The sequence below is a fragment of the Cervus canadensis genome, chromosome 5 (assembly GCF_019320065.1).
Source record: "Cervus canadensis isolate Bull #8, Minnesota chromosome 5, ASM1932006v1, whole genome shotgun sequence".
In the NCBI taxonomy this organism is placed as follows: Eukaryota; Metazoa; Chordata; class Mammalia; order Artiodactyla; family Cervidae; genus Cervus; species Cervus canadensis.
The window spans coordinates 39,828,376-39,843,555 of record NC_057390.1 but is presented as its reverse complement, the minus strand read 5'-3'; the positions used below and the strand labels follow the sequence as shown (position 1 = coordinate 39,843,555).

General features: G+C 44.2%; 1 long non-coding RNA gene across 1 annotated transcript in view; it reads right to left on the bottom strand.

Annotated features, from left to right (window-relative positions):
* Positions 1-1,218: 1,218 nt before the first annotated feature.
* LOC122442596 overlaps positions 1,219-15,180 on the bottom strand; it is a 455,537-nt gene continuing 441,575 nt past the window's right edge. The window contains exon 6 of the long non-coding RNA XR_006269670.1: positions 1,219-1,400. This is a non-coding gene — a long non-coding RNA (uncharacterized LOC122442596). The remainder of the gene's footprint in view (positions 1,401-15,180) is intronic.

Sequence of the window (15,180 nt, the reverse complement as noted above, 5' to 3'; positions counted from 1 at the left end):
TCTTCAATTCAACTCTCCTCCTTCACAAGGAGCAGACCCCACACAGCACAGAGAGGAATTCTGAATCTCACAACAGGGGTGTTCCTCCCTCTCGGTAGTGGAGTAACAGAAGAGCCACAGAAGAAACACCCCAAGTCCTTCCCACAATCACTCTTACACTTGTAAAAGCCAGTCAGTATATGTGTGTGTCCCGTTTCCAAGACGCCCTGTGTTCTGAGACTCTCAGGGCCTATGCCCTTAGTGGCGCATCTGGACTTAGAAAGTACTCAACTAAAAGCAAAACAAGAGATGTGAAATAAACACCCTTCCCAAAGGGTGAGGAAACTTAATGAGATCCAGGAGAAAAGGGGGCCACTGAAATATTAGATAGCTTCATTCCAGGGATCAGCACAAAGCAAGAGCTGTTAAATGCATTATGATTTTGAAATGAACGATTTCTAACAAATCGGGGCTCTTGAATCAAAAGGAAATGTTGGGGGTGCCTTCAGACATTACACATCTGACTAACAATGGGGAAAGTAACGATCTTGTGAGTTATACTAGAAGGCTGCTACAGCCTTAAAAGAAATGCAGTATTATGTGTCATCTGATTTTGATGCGATTTCTAGAAAGAGAAAGGTAAATTAAAAATAGAGATTCCATTTTAACGCATGTTTACTCTCGCCTTTGTCTGGCGTCCAAAAACGACAGCGTGTTCTTCTCATTCACTGTGGCAGCATTATTTTTACATAAAGTTTGAGACCGCGTGCACTGCCGAGGCCCCCTTCAAAGAAGGTAAGCCCACGCTTCCCATCTATCACACACCCTTCAGACTTTTCTTACTTAAGGGCTTGTCATTCCAGTGGGGAGGAAGAGCTACCGAATACCTGCCACGTGGAGCTTTATCCCTTCATGCTGTTTGTGATAAACTTCAGGGGACATATTTAACATTCAACAAAAAATGAAATTTCTGGGGCCACCCCAGCAGGAGGATAATATCACTGCTCTTAAAGCAGAACTGCGCTTTAAGATACTGCCAAACAGTCCAGGCACAGGATGGGCCAATATCTATCACTGCTGGAGGGAGGGGGAACTCCGTAAGCTTCTCAAGCACTTGGTGTTAATCTACAGCACACTTCCATGCTATTATCATTATTATTTGTTGTTGTTATGTTAATCATTGCTCTTTGTCTTCTTAGGAACAATTTCCTCTGGGAAGACAGAACCACTCACCTTCTGGCAGGGCAGTCATTCTTTTGGATCACAGGGTATCGTTTTTGCCAGCTTTTCCGAGTTGCTAAATTGCTGAGAAAACCGTGGGAGTTTGGGCTTCGTGCCTGGAGAAGGCACAGCTGGGGATCAGCTCCGGGTGCTTGCCTCCCCCTATCTTCCCCTGTCCCTTTGGCATCGTTCCCTACAACCTGGAAGAAGAAGCAAAGTTGCCAGAACTCAGCTTTGTTTTGAAATTCACTTCGACCATCGCTTCCGAGGACCTAATAGGACCCAAGTCTGTACTTGGGACAGCTGGAGATAAGAGAATCCAAGTTTCAGAAGAAAGTTATGGTTGAGATGCGTTAAACTCACACACACACACACACACACACACACCATCAGACGGTTAAGAGCATGGGGTAAAAATGTCCTCAAACTCTCCTGTCCTTAGATGTGGGTTGGAACATCCCTAGTAAAGCCCTAGGGAAAACACATTTGCTGGGACATTAACCAAGATATTCGGAGATCTCTCTTTTCTGCTGGAAGTAGGAGAGCCGAGACAATGTTAATTGCAAGAAAATGAGCAAAGAAGCGGGTTTTAACTTTCATGGTCTAGCAGGGCCAGAGAGGGAGATTACAAGGGAAGTACAAAGGCAAATGCAGGAGGCTGTCTCCTGCCTCCCCAGGGAGCAGATGAGCATCGCAGGATTTGCTGCAGAGGCCCACAGCCAGCACAATCTATTAAATAGCTCAAGTTAGTCAATGTGGAAGAAATTTTTAGACACACATGCCCAACCATATGTGCATGGCCAAGATTTAAAATAGAAAAGTGAGAGACTGTTGGATGACTGAGGATTTTTCCCTTGCCAGGAAGTTCTCCTTAAGGATTTCATAGCTTGCAAAAGAGAACTGCTTGCCAGACAAGCCAAGAAAAAGACACAGAAGATTGGGACCTGCTTCCTTAATGATGAAATGTCACACCGCTATGTAAATCAACTCAAAGAAAAGAGGCAGGCGTGATTAAGATGGCTTTACAGAAACAAGAGAGGTTTCTCAACATCTCCTCCCTAAACCGCTCTAATTTCCCACACCTCAGGGCTGAGCAAACACACACAATGGGACCTTTCGAGCAATTGTACCTGCAGTAAGGGGACCCCTTGGTCACAGAATATCTACGACGCAGGGAAAAATTACCTTGTTTGGCCTCAGTTCATGAGGGGCAAATTCTTTGTTTGTCAAGTCCATGGAAGATTAAAGAGCAACTCCAGTCTCTCACTGTGTGTGTGTGTGTGTGTGTGTAGTTCATGTATGTGGGATGTGATGATGAAAAAATAAGATGGATCCCATGAGCCACAACAGAACCAGCTTTATTAATTTTCAATCACACCAAGTAGCTGTTTTTAACTCACTTTTTATCAACGAACATCCATCTCAACAAGTCTGTGCCTCAGTTCCTCTCTTGGCCTCCCTCCTGCCTCTCTTCCTTCCCTTCCTCTGGGCCCCCAGGGAAGAACACAGATGTCATGCCCTTCCAGAGCATTGTGTAGGAAACACTGATGGAGTCTGTGAAGGCCAATGTTTTGCTATGTCATCACTCCATACCTATGGTTGAAAATAGCCTGGTCATTTCTGAAGCAAGGGTAGTTGGCTCGCCTTATATACCTTCGGAGCTTTGATACTGCAGGGCTCTGACTTTTGAGTCATTTACTATAATTTATGCGTTTCAGAAGAACTGTAATCATATCTTCTAGAAGTTCCATATCCCAGGAAGCTTCCTCCTAAATTGTACCATCAATTTTCAGTTCACTTAGATTCCTATAATTTTATGACTAGAGGGGGCTTTAGAACTGATTTAATCAAATTCTGTCATTTCACAGAAGAGAAAGGTGAGGCCCTGAAATGTTAAGTAACTTGTTAGAGTGCAAAGCTGCTCAGTAGGTAAGTCAGTATGAGTTTTGCAGTCCTTCTGGTCTAGTCTTCTTAATACTACATGGAACTTCAGTATCATTCTATAATTAATTCTTCTATGTTCCCAGGAATCATATGGATCTCCAAACCAAAAATCAATCTTTCTGTTTAAATCTTAGCCTACTAAAGCAAGGGTGATTTTCAATGACCTCAGGAGAAAAAAAAAAGAATTTTCTTACCAGAAAAAAGAAGTGAAGATGCTAAACTCCTAATGAAAAAAATCAAAACATTACCATCTGTAAACAGATAGATGTGGGAATTTGTTCTAGAGGGAGAGGACATATGTATACCTGTGGCTAATTCATGTTGATGTATAGCAGAGGCCAACACAATATTGTAAAGCTATTATCCTCCAATAAAGAAAAGAAAAAATATAAAACCTGGATAATTTGAATTGCATTAAATATCATAAGCACATTACTAATTCATGCCAAAACAGTCCTGTACTATGAAAAAAATATTAATATGATGAAAGCCTAGTCCATGAACTACCTGGAGAATATCTGTCAACCTAAGTGTTTCTACACAGTAACAAGAATTACTGCCTCACAGGCAGTGATGTGCCTGCCATACTCCTCCACTGGGATCCACCCAAATAATCACCATATCTCCTACAGGAAGCATCAACTAAGTGTCAGGAACTGACAGTCTTCATTGACAGCCCAGCTCTAAAATGGACCTTACCCACCTTCTTCCCATAAAGAGAAGAGAATGACTTTAAGGAATACTATTGTGTTGAGTCACTTCAGTCGTGTCTGATCCTTTGCAACCCTATGGACAGTAACCTGCCAGACTCTTCTGTCCAAGGCATTCTCCAGGTAAGAACACTGGAGTGAGTTGCCATTTCCTTCTCCAGGGGATCTTCCCCACCCAGGGATCAAACCGGTGTCTCTTGCATCTCCTGCATTGGCAGGTAGGTTCTTTACCACTAGCACCACCTGGGAAGCCCCTCAGGAAGTGCTACTTCTTATTAGAAGATGATGCCATGGTATATCTAGGGAAACTCAGCCCATATTCTTCTGACCATTCCATCAGTATCTCTAACCCAGGGGCTACATTTTGATCTCCATCTTTTTTGTCAACCTAATGACTCTTTCAGGGTGCATTTGGGGAAGGCTTCTAAACCCCTAACAAACCAGGGCTCTATCACTCTTGAGGAATCTCATGACCAAGCCAAATCTGCCTTATACTCCATTTTTATCTATTTTTCCTTTCCCAAACAGTGCAGGGCAATGAAGGAAGTAGTGCAAGACAGGAAATTCAGACTTGGATTCCAGTTCTGACACCTTAAATAATAACTTGGCTTTGAGGGAGTCATTTGCTCTTTCTGAGCCTTGGCTTCCTCATCTGTAAAATGGAATCACTAAGGATGAGCTCAAATGTTTCTGGCAGCTGTTGTATTCTGGGAACTTCTTATAGCACAGAACTGTGCCAGACAGAGCATGTCAGAGATGATGAAGTCCCTGGAAGATATGGCTCTAAATTCTCTTAGCACTGTGTCTAACAAATCTTGAGCCCCCAACAAATAATCAGATGTCAAGGGAAAGAGCCCCAGCTCTATATATTGCCCTAGCAAGTTGCTTTGAAATACTAATGTCAAGTACTAGTGATGGCACTTGAATTACTGGATGTACTCAGGTAATTACTGCATGTAATTTACAAATATGCAACAGCATGTACATTGTAACAATAAAGGTAACAGTACAGTTGATAACAACCTAGGCTGGCATAAGCTTATTTTCCTTAGAGTTTCAAAGTGTTTCATAAACATTGGCTCATCTATTTTCTGAATACCAATAATGCAAAGTACAGCTGGGGATGGAGAAAGGGAGGGAGGGAAGAATACATCTCTACTTGGGAGATGGGCAATTCAAGCCCTGACAAAAGTCTTGATTTCCCCTGGGTGACACAAAGCCAGAAACAGACCTGGGAACACAGACCCAGTTGTAGGCTGTGCAGCCTGCTGCTCAAAACACAAGTCTACCCCAGTTCCACTCTCCACTTTATAGAACGAAGTTTATGACATGGCATTACCCAGGCACTTTAGAGTGTCAATTTCCTTTACAATTTTATAAAATATCATTTGGAAGGAGGAAGAAATTTATGTTCACGCACTAAGAGTACTCCTGTCTGCCTACCCTCTTGGGATAAGAGTTGGTTTCACCTGAACAGAGTTGCAAATACGCGACGTAAGCTCAGGACTGAGAAAGCCGTGGGGTTTGTTTTTAATTTAAAGAACGGTTCTGATTTGGATACACATTTTAAGCAGGCACTGTATAATACAAATCCACTGAATTCACTCAGACAAGAACAAGTTATGCCACCCTAATACTGTCTAGAAACCAGATGTATAGTTACTGTTTTCTTTCTCTCTCTCTCTTTTTTCTCTTGCTGCACAAAATTAGTTCCTCCGATACCCAGATTCTAGAGGTTCATTGTCTTGCAAAATATTCAGGTGCCTCATGATGATCTATAACAATAAACCTCCAGTGCGACAGCAAGACACAAATAAAAATGTGAAAATATACATGCATGTATACATAAAATGAAATATAGATGCGATGTGAGGCGAAATCACAAACACAAAGAGGGAATGGGGAGGGAGGCTGGAAGATAGCGTCCCTTCCCTTCATGTGAACTGAAAAATAGAATGGATGCTCATTAAAGTCATTTACCAGGATTCCAATTTGCCCTGTGATTAAGAGGTATTGGTTGGAGGAAATTGGTGAGGGAGATCAATATACTTGTCTTCATTCTTAATTCTTCTTTAATGTCTCAGTCTCCACAGGGCAGCTGAATCACAGAGGTAGAGTCAATCTTTATCCACCAGGGGGCTGCACACCGGTGGGGGCGGGGGGAGGGCGGAACTCTCCTACTCCCAAAAAACAAAGATAGTTTGGACCATAGCATATAAACTGGGTTGACAATCAGGTCGCTCTCTCCTCAGACTCCTGATTTTTGTTCAAGTGTTGTCATGGTCCTGGCCAATGAATGTGACAGTGGTGAGACGGAGGACAGAGCGGGTCCTGGAGAAAGTCAGTCCTTGATCTTAAAATGAAGTGATGGTGTAAAGCACCTGACTTTAAAGCAAATGACTTTAATGGGCACCCATTCTATTTTTCAGTTCACGTGATGGGAAGGGAAGCTATCTTTCACTGATGTTATTCCTCCACATCCTTACCTTTCTCTACAACTCACGCTAAAGGGATTTCTTCCATAAACCTCAGTGATAACACCATCTGAGGCTCATAGTAACGAGCTCCATCTTCTTCTCTGCAGGTCTCCTAGGTTCACCCTCTCTGGAAGTGGGTCTCAGCCGGGGTAATTTTGCCCTCGAAGGCACATATACGATGTCAGGAGACACTGCCATTGTCACCACTAGGGGGAGGAGTACTACTGGCATCTAAGGGATAGAGGCCAGGGATGCTGCTAAACATCACACAGTGCCCAGGACAGTCTCCCCTCCCCCACGGCAAATAATTAATGAGCTTAAATGTGGGCAGTGCCAACACCAAGAAGCCCTGGTCTACAGTGATGGGCACACCTTGATGCTTCCACCTGAGCTCTCTGAAGTCTGAATCTTTGACTCAAAAAGAATTCCTCTTGCTTCATGATGTGACTGCTGCAGAGATCTAAGTATAGGGCCAGGCTCTCTGTCACATCTTCTCAAAAAGTGTTGAAAGTAGTTGATCCAGGAAACTGAGAAAAGACTGAGGAGGGTGCAAAGTTGATTTTTTTTTTTTTTTGTGGTTGTTATAAGACTTCTTTGCCAATACATTTTAAATTATTTGTATGACAAAGGCTAAATGTTTGTTAAAAATCTGTCTCCTCTATTTCCTGGATATGTAGACTACATTTCCCAGGCTCCTTTGCAGTTGGATGGTCACGTAACTGAAAGTGAAAGTGAAAGTAGTTCAGTGTGTCTGACTCTTTGTGACCTCATGGACTGTACAGTCCATGGAATTCTCTAGGCCAGAATACTGGAGTGGGTAGCCTTTCCCTTCTGCAGGGGATTTTCCCAACTCAGGGAGTCTTAGTCAAAAAAAAAAAAAAAAATGACAGGAAGTAATAGAAGCATTTCTAGGTCTGGCTATAAAAATTTATCACATGATCCTTTACCCTCTCTCTTTCCCTAACTTCTGGCCATACACCAAGTTTCTAGCAAAAGAATCCAAGGCCAGAAGTGATGGTGGATCCTGCAGATGGAAGGAGCCTTGGTCCCTGATGGACCGTATTGAAGACCACTTGTTAACCAGCAAAACTTGCATTGGACTTTAAGTGAATCAGAAATCAAATAAGCCACTGAGAGTTGGGGACTGTTACATCTAGCATCACTCAGTCTAAATTACTATAAAATGCATGTATCATTTTAATTTAAAAATTATAATTCAAATATAAATAATGAAAATTTATATTTTTTTGGTAGAAAGCACGTGGCTTTCAAGTGTCTGTTCTAGACTTTCTATAATGTCCCTGGAAGTTCTTTTTCTAAGGTAAACTGAACTCTATCATTTTCTACCTTAAAACATTTCAGTGGTTTCCTGCTGTACTTTGTGTATTTTAAGATTCTTATCATGATTCATACGGCCCTTTACAATTGAGTAAGAGCATAGTGTTTGTGGACAACACAACAGGGGTGTGTTGATGAAAGGAAGAACTTTGCATCCCATTACAGGATGGTAGAGCCCAAGTACCCCCCTTCCATACTACTAGCAGCTGGCATGCAGGCTCAGACAATCAAACACACCTACTTAATATTTTATATCTTAAGAAAAACAGCCTTGAGAATAGGGCTGCAATGACACCAAATGTCCAAAACAGCAGTGTCAATGGCAGGTGTTCAATGGGGACTCATCTGTATTAACCAGCTGCCTAATCGCTTTTAGATCATTCCCATTTCTGCACTTGAACTTGGTTATTAAGTGAGCAATTACACATTTCTTTTCTGCTTTAGTTAACTAGTTTTAGAATTTATTGCTCATAGGCAAAACCCTTGAGTGGCAGAATATCTGCCCTCACTCCAGGACCGTAAGTTCCATGAGGGCAGGAATTGTGCTTTCTTAAACATTCTATCTCTGCTTTGCTCTACAGCATCTGGGTGCATGCTACAAGCTAAGTCGCTTCAGTCGTTGTGTCCGACTCTTTGCAACCCCATGGACTGTATAGCCTGCCAGGCTCCTCTGTCCGTGGGAATCTCCAGGCAAGAATACTGGAGTGAGTCGCCATGCCCTCCTCCAAGGGATCTTCCCCACCCAGGGATTGAACCTGCGTCACTTGCGTCGCTTACGCCTCCTGCATTGGCAGGCGGGTTCTTTACCACTAGCGCCACCTGGGTACACAGTGCAGTTGACTAACTATTTTTGGATGAATGAATGAAGACTATCAGGCAAAATTTACACAAATCAGCACTGGTCCCCAAGGGGCCATCCTTTCGCTCTAAAATCAAATTTAATAAAGTGGGAGGTTAGTTGTACAAAGAAGGTTGGGTTGAAGTGGAGGGGAACTGACACCTGGGTGACGCGAGAGAGAAACGTGAAGGGAGAAATGTGCTAGAAGGAGGCAGCGCTGATTCAAGGTTGTGTGGGAGACTTTAGCGCTATCGCCTCCTGCTGGGCAGGAAGAGGAGTACAATAACTACAGCTCACTACACGGCTGGCAAGCATTTCTCCTCCCCAAGGTCTCTGTCCCATGGTTGCTTCTGAAAATGTGAAAACGGAGTATTGGCAAGTCAGAAAACATAGGTTCCTATGCTGAACAGTGATCCCACCTCTTTAACTCAGCATCCATGCTCCACTTGCTTCAACCACCTGGCAGACGTTTCGAGGATCCAGCAAACTGCATTTTATAACGCTCTGTGTATGGAAAGATCATTACATGCACAATTCGCCTTGGGAATAGCAACAAAAATCTTAAAGGAACACTTTCGTCTCTCAAGAAAGCAGCATGCCTTCCTAGAAGGTAGACTGCAAATCCAGTTTACTTTATAATAGGACATTTTCTTCCATATGTAGAAATCAGCTGTTCTTGTTGGAACTGCTACCCAAGAGTGGAAATAAGTCATTCATGGAGGTATCACTAAAAGAAAGAAGTCTGTGCAAAATCAATGAGGAAAGGAATCCAAATGAGGCCAGACAGGCTTTGTTCATACCTGGGCATATGGTGGAGCTAGAGTCAGGTTTTCCTGGAGAACTTCATGCTCCCTTACTTGCTTCATTCAGCACACACCCATGAATTTTCTAATGAGGCAGAATAACTACTGAAGACAGGAGCTACTTTTGATTTAAAGTTCTCATAGAAGACAACAGAGACTTTAGCCAGCATGGCAAACCCTGGCAATCCCATCACAGAAAGGGAGAATAAGTACTAGGGATGCCACTTCTTGGGGACAGAGCAAGAGATCAGTCAGTCTATACTTTCCAATTTCAGTCTCCGGGGAGGATTTTGAAGCTGCTGTTGCATCTACCAGCACATTAACTCTCCATCTGATGGCTCATGCCTCAATAGGATTTGCTAAACTCTGCCATTGAACATGAGCTTCCCAGGTGGCTCAGGGGTAAAGAATTAGCCTGCCAATGCAGGATACACAGGAGACTAGAGTTCAATCACTGGGTCGGGAAGATACCCTGGAGGAAGAAATAGCAACCCATTTCCATATTCTTGCCTGGAGAATTCCATGGACTGAGGAGCCTGGCAGGCTACAGTCCATAGGGTCACAAAGAATCAGACATGACTGAACAAATGAGTATACATGCACACACACAATATGAACTTCAATTTTGACTCCCTTAAAATGCAGAAAATATTTTGTGCTTAAAAAAAAAAAAATTCACAGGAGGATGACCCTGGGAAATCTAATTCTGGCTCTGTCACCAAACCAACTTGGTCAAAAGTCATAAGCAGCCAGGAAGTCATTTTCTTCATTTGTAAAATAAGAGTGTTGGAATAGAATGGGTAGATTTCAAAGACTTTCTAGCAGTAGACTTCTTTCCTTTAATTCTTTAATTTGTCAACCATTAATTCTTTATAAATGTTCAGTAGATAAAATGTGTAAGACTGGAAGTACCATTCTAATGGGAGCTCAGGATAGGAACTGTGGACAGCAGTAGACAAGTTAAGCTCAGCACTCAAAGTCCTTATTAAACCATGTTGCTGAAAACTCTGTTTTTTGATGAGTAAACAGAACTTCTGAAACTTCTGGATTTGCCTAATGAGGTTGATCTAACCTGAGGGACCTGAGCCACTTGGGTAACCTGAGTACCCACTGTTTGGGGTACCCTCACAGCAGCAGCTTCACCTCCAAGACTGAGAACGTGTCTTGTTTGCAGAGTGAGAAGGGAATGAAGGTAAATGAAGACAGCACAAGAGGACAACCACCGGCAAGAGTGGGGAAGGCAGGCTGAGTCTTGTTCACAACTAGACCTAACGTGGGCTCTGGCTGACACTTAAGGAAATGATGGTTTGGAATCCTGGACACTGAAGATGGACAAATGATGGGCTTCTGCAAGGATTTGCAGGTGGAGGTTCTGATAACCATCTGTGGCTGGCTGGGAACCCTTATAAAAAATATCACCCAGTGGCTCAGCGGTAAAGAATCCACCGGCAACGCAGGAGATCCGGGTTCGATCCCTGGGCTGGGAAGATCCCCTGGAGGAGGGCATGGCAACCCCCTCCAGTATTCTTGCCTGGAGAATCCCATGGACAGAGGAGTCTGGGGGGCTACAGTTCATAGGGTCACAAAGAGTCAGACACGACTGAAGAGGCTGAGCATGCAGGCGTGACCTTTTCAGAGACTTGTAAATCTCTGTATGTCGTGTAGACTGCTCCAGCCCAAACATCTGACCTTGCCCACTGGCTGCAGAACAGCATCTCGGCTGTCTTAGTTAATCTCTCACATGATGGCAGGGGTCGGCGTGACATGTGCAGGCTCAAGACAGGGAGAACCAGGGTGGGTGCAGAGACTTGCCTCTTTCCAAAGTCCTCTTCAAGCATCTCTCCCTCCAAAGGAAGAACATCCTTATCATACTTATCAAATCATCAAAAAAAAAAGGGGGAAAGAGACCCCTTCCTGAAATGTATTGTAAATTTGGGGGGCCAAGATTTAAGACTGCATCACCAGGCTAATTTCAAATCTGGCCAAACACGATGCTTCCTTCCACTGGAAAGTTTCAACTAGCCGGAGAAAGAAGTTCTTACTTCAGAAACTCAAATGCACTGATTAAAAGTGAGTGCCACAAACACACACTCCAATATCATCAAGAGCGAGTCAGAACCCACACCCGAGTTAACAGGAAACTTGGTGGAGGAAAGTGAGAGTCGCCACTGAAACAAAAGCCCGGGCTCTGAATGCCATCCCAGCAGGCAGCGCTCGCCTTTTCAATGAGACTCCCACTTTGATGTGTGTTTTTTAACCGCAACTTTCATGTGGTGATGGAAGAAGCTCAGAGCAAGGTGGTAGCATTATGTGAAGACCAATGCTTTCAAATGCCCTTTGCCCCTCAACAGCACCAGGCAGACAAAGAAGAACCACATAGCCGGGAGAAGCCTACCTGTTTTTTAAAGAATATCCGTGCTAGTGGAATCTAACAGGGTGAGAAGGAGCACGCTCTTCAGTGGCAGGGGAAAAAAAAAAAAATTGGTGGGGCCACTTTGAGGGAGATTTGGCTTAAAATAAGAGTTCACTTACAGCTTCACTTGGATCATACCGCAGATTAAAATTATTTGTGTCCAATTAGCTTCAAATATCCCCATGTGTGGTAAATCTTTCCCAGGTTTATTTTCAGTAGTCACAGAGCCCGGTGCCTTGGGAAACTACACAGGTGTGTCGTATTTTGCATAATACATACATTCCTGGGAAAGCTGAGAAGTGAAACAGTATTTTTATATGTGAGGTCCACACCCTTTTTAAAGCAGGTCACTAAAAACTCAGTTTTTGAGCTTTTGATACCTCTGTGTTTGCCTAATGAAGTTGATTTAATCTGAGGGGTTTGAGGAATTCTCACAGAACCAAGTTCCTACAGGGGCGCTTTCAAGCTCTTCTGGCTCAGCTTACCCAAGAAGGTCATGAGAGGAAAGAGGGAGAGAGGCCCCCAATCCCACTACATAGGCACAGGCAACTGGGAACTCTTAGCAGCTCCATGGAACCACATATTACAGGACATTTTCTAGAACTGGGATAGGGGCTGACTGTCCTCAGGAGACATTGAGAGAGGGAAGGGTATTGTGTTCATACTGCAGGATGAGATGTTGTTCTGGGTTATGTTTTCACAGAGCCCACGTTCCATGGAAAGGCAAGGGTTCAGAAGGTGGTGGCCAGATGAGGACCCTCAGCTGGCAAGAAGGACACTTAGACAGAGCAACACGCCTCTCGCATCCTTAGGATGCATGGAAGTTGAACAGGATGGAGTAGGGGAAGGCCAACTAAGTAGGAAGGAGATAAGCTGAAAAAGGTGAAAAGGAAGAGCAGGAGATAAACAGGAGTCTTCAGTCTATAATGGCAAAAGCTAAATGGACACAGCACTAAATTCATAATTTTTTATAGGACTGGTTCCATAGGAAATTATTCACAAAGTCCAGGATCTTCCTCCTATGTGTCTGCCCACATTCCCTGTACTCTGCTCCCTCCCTTGAAGCTGAATGAATGTATTTATTAGGATAAATACAAGGAAATACTACTTTTCACAGAAAGCAGCAAACTGAGTTACCAAGAGAAGCTAACTGAAGGCTGAAAACTGTATTTTTAATATCTCCCCATTTTTATAATGTTCAGTAAGCCGTTGCTAATTTTGAGGTTTTGTGAGACTTCCCAGACGCTTAGAGCACACCTCTCATGTCAATAGTCTTTGTCCTTCTCATGACAATAATCTTATGCTCTTCAAGCCCCTATGATAGCATCAATCACACCATGTTATAGCAGTTTTTACGGTTCTCTCTCATGAGGCGCTAAAGCAGGCTCCTGTCCACCTTTCGGGCCCACACTGGGGTGAGGGAGAGATGACTGAAAGAAAATGTTAGTCGCTCAGTCATATTGGACTCTTTGCAATCCCACAAAATGTAGCCCAGGCTTCCCAGGTGGCGCTAGTGGTAAAGCACCTGCCTGCCAACGCAGGAGACATAAGAGTCGCAGGTTTGATCCCTGGGTTGGGAAGATCCTCTGGAGGAGGCCATGGCATCCCACCCCAGTATTCTTGCCTGGAGAATCCCCATGGACAGAGGAGCCTGGCAGGCTACAGTCCAAGGCGTCACAAGAGTTGGACAGGACTGAAGCGACTTAGCATGCACACATGCACGGGCTGTAGCCTGCCAGGCTCCTCTCTCCATGGAGCTCTCCAGGTAAGAATACTGGAGTGGGTAGCTATGCCCTTCTCCAGGGGGTCTTCCTGAACCAGGGACTGAACCCAGGTCTGCCGCACTGCAGGCGGATTCTTTACTATCTGAGCCACCTGGGACGCCCTGGGAGATGACTGGACTTTCCCAATTTGCTCATGCCCTCACGCCCACACACCCACTGCGTTTTTGTCTGGAGTGATTTTTTCCTCCCTACAGCCCCTGGGCAACTCTGACTTTACTTCCAAAACACAGTCCAACTCTCATCTTCCCTAAGTCACCCTTGCCGACTCCCTCCTTTGGAACATGCTCCTTCCTATACGTCCTCAGCCCGCAGAAGTTACTCTTCCCTAGCAACCATTGAGAGAAATTGTAACCACCTCTTCTAAGTGTCCATCCCCAGGCAGCCTGAGTGCTGTAAAGGCAGGGAGAGGGGCTTAGTTCATTTTTGTCCCAGTACCTGTCACAGTGCCAGGCAGGCACTCATCGGTCATTGCTCAGACCTTGCTGCCTCAGAGGAGCCAGCAGGTGGCCTCCACTGCACCCCTTTTTTGTCCTGTTGGAGGCACCATCTGACCCAAGCTGACAAGTTTTATGCTCCGAAAGCATGGAGTCCAGCAGTAGATAGGTTTTCCCATCTCTTTCACCCCTGTTTTATAGGCTGTACTCTGAAGAAGGTAGCACTAAACGTGATAGAAAACCAGTCACCATCAACATAAATGACACGTCACGCTGGCACAGGTTTTACATTAAGTTGTTCAGTCTCTGAGTTAGGTCGGGCTTTTTGCGACCCCCCAGGACTACAGCACATCAGGCTTCCCTGTCCTCCACTGTCTCCTGGAGTTTGCTCAAATTCATGTCCATTGAGTCCGTGATGTCATCTAACCATCTCATCCTCTGCCACCCCCTTCTCCTTTTGCCTTTAATCTTTCCCAGCATCAGGGTAAAGTTACACAAACTGGAGAAAGGGTTTCTTGTGATTTGAGTAAAGGAAGCTGGAGAGAGCTTCATTTTATGTTGAGTAGTAAGTATACAGACATTCAGGGACTCAACAGCATACTGTACGGTCTTCAGACTCATTTCAAACCCATACAGTGAATTTACCAGAAAAAGAGGATATTCTGTCTCTGATGGCCATCCTCTGACTAAAGGGCACGAAAACTCAAAGCTCTGTGTAAGCTAAAGGTAGTCAATGCCTTGTGGACAATAGATCTTCAGAATACTGGGCACCTCTGACCAGAAGCCTCCTTCACACCTCCATGCCTCTCATCCCCATCCTTCATCCATGGCATGGACAGAGTATCCTTAAAGTATGTAGAATGAGGCATAAGCACTGGGCCTTTCTGGTCTAAGGGCTCAGGGGTGTAACCCTGACCCTAGCGTGGTTCCTCACACAGCATCTCCCCGGAAGCACAGGTTAGGGTGAGTACAATAAGCATGCATTTCTTCAGGGGACGAGGGGTGCTGAGTCCCCAAAGGCATACGGCCTACTCAGGACACAGTGTGCATTCTGAGAACGCCTGAGTGCTCTTCTGCTTTTGCAAAGGAGGTAAAAGCAAGAAAGTGGATTAAATGGACAAACAACATCCTACTTCAGATTTGGCTATTACATTGTCTTCAGCGAAGTGTTTCTAATGTTCTTGAAGCTTGCAAATAATGAAAAGGGTATCCCCCCATTGAAATCCAAGTAAATATGCT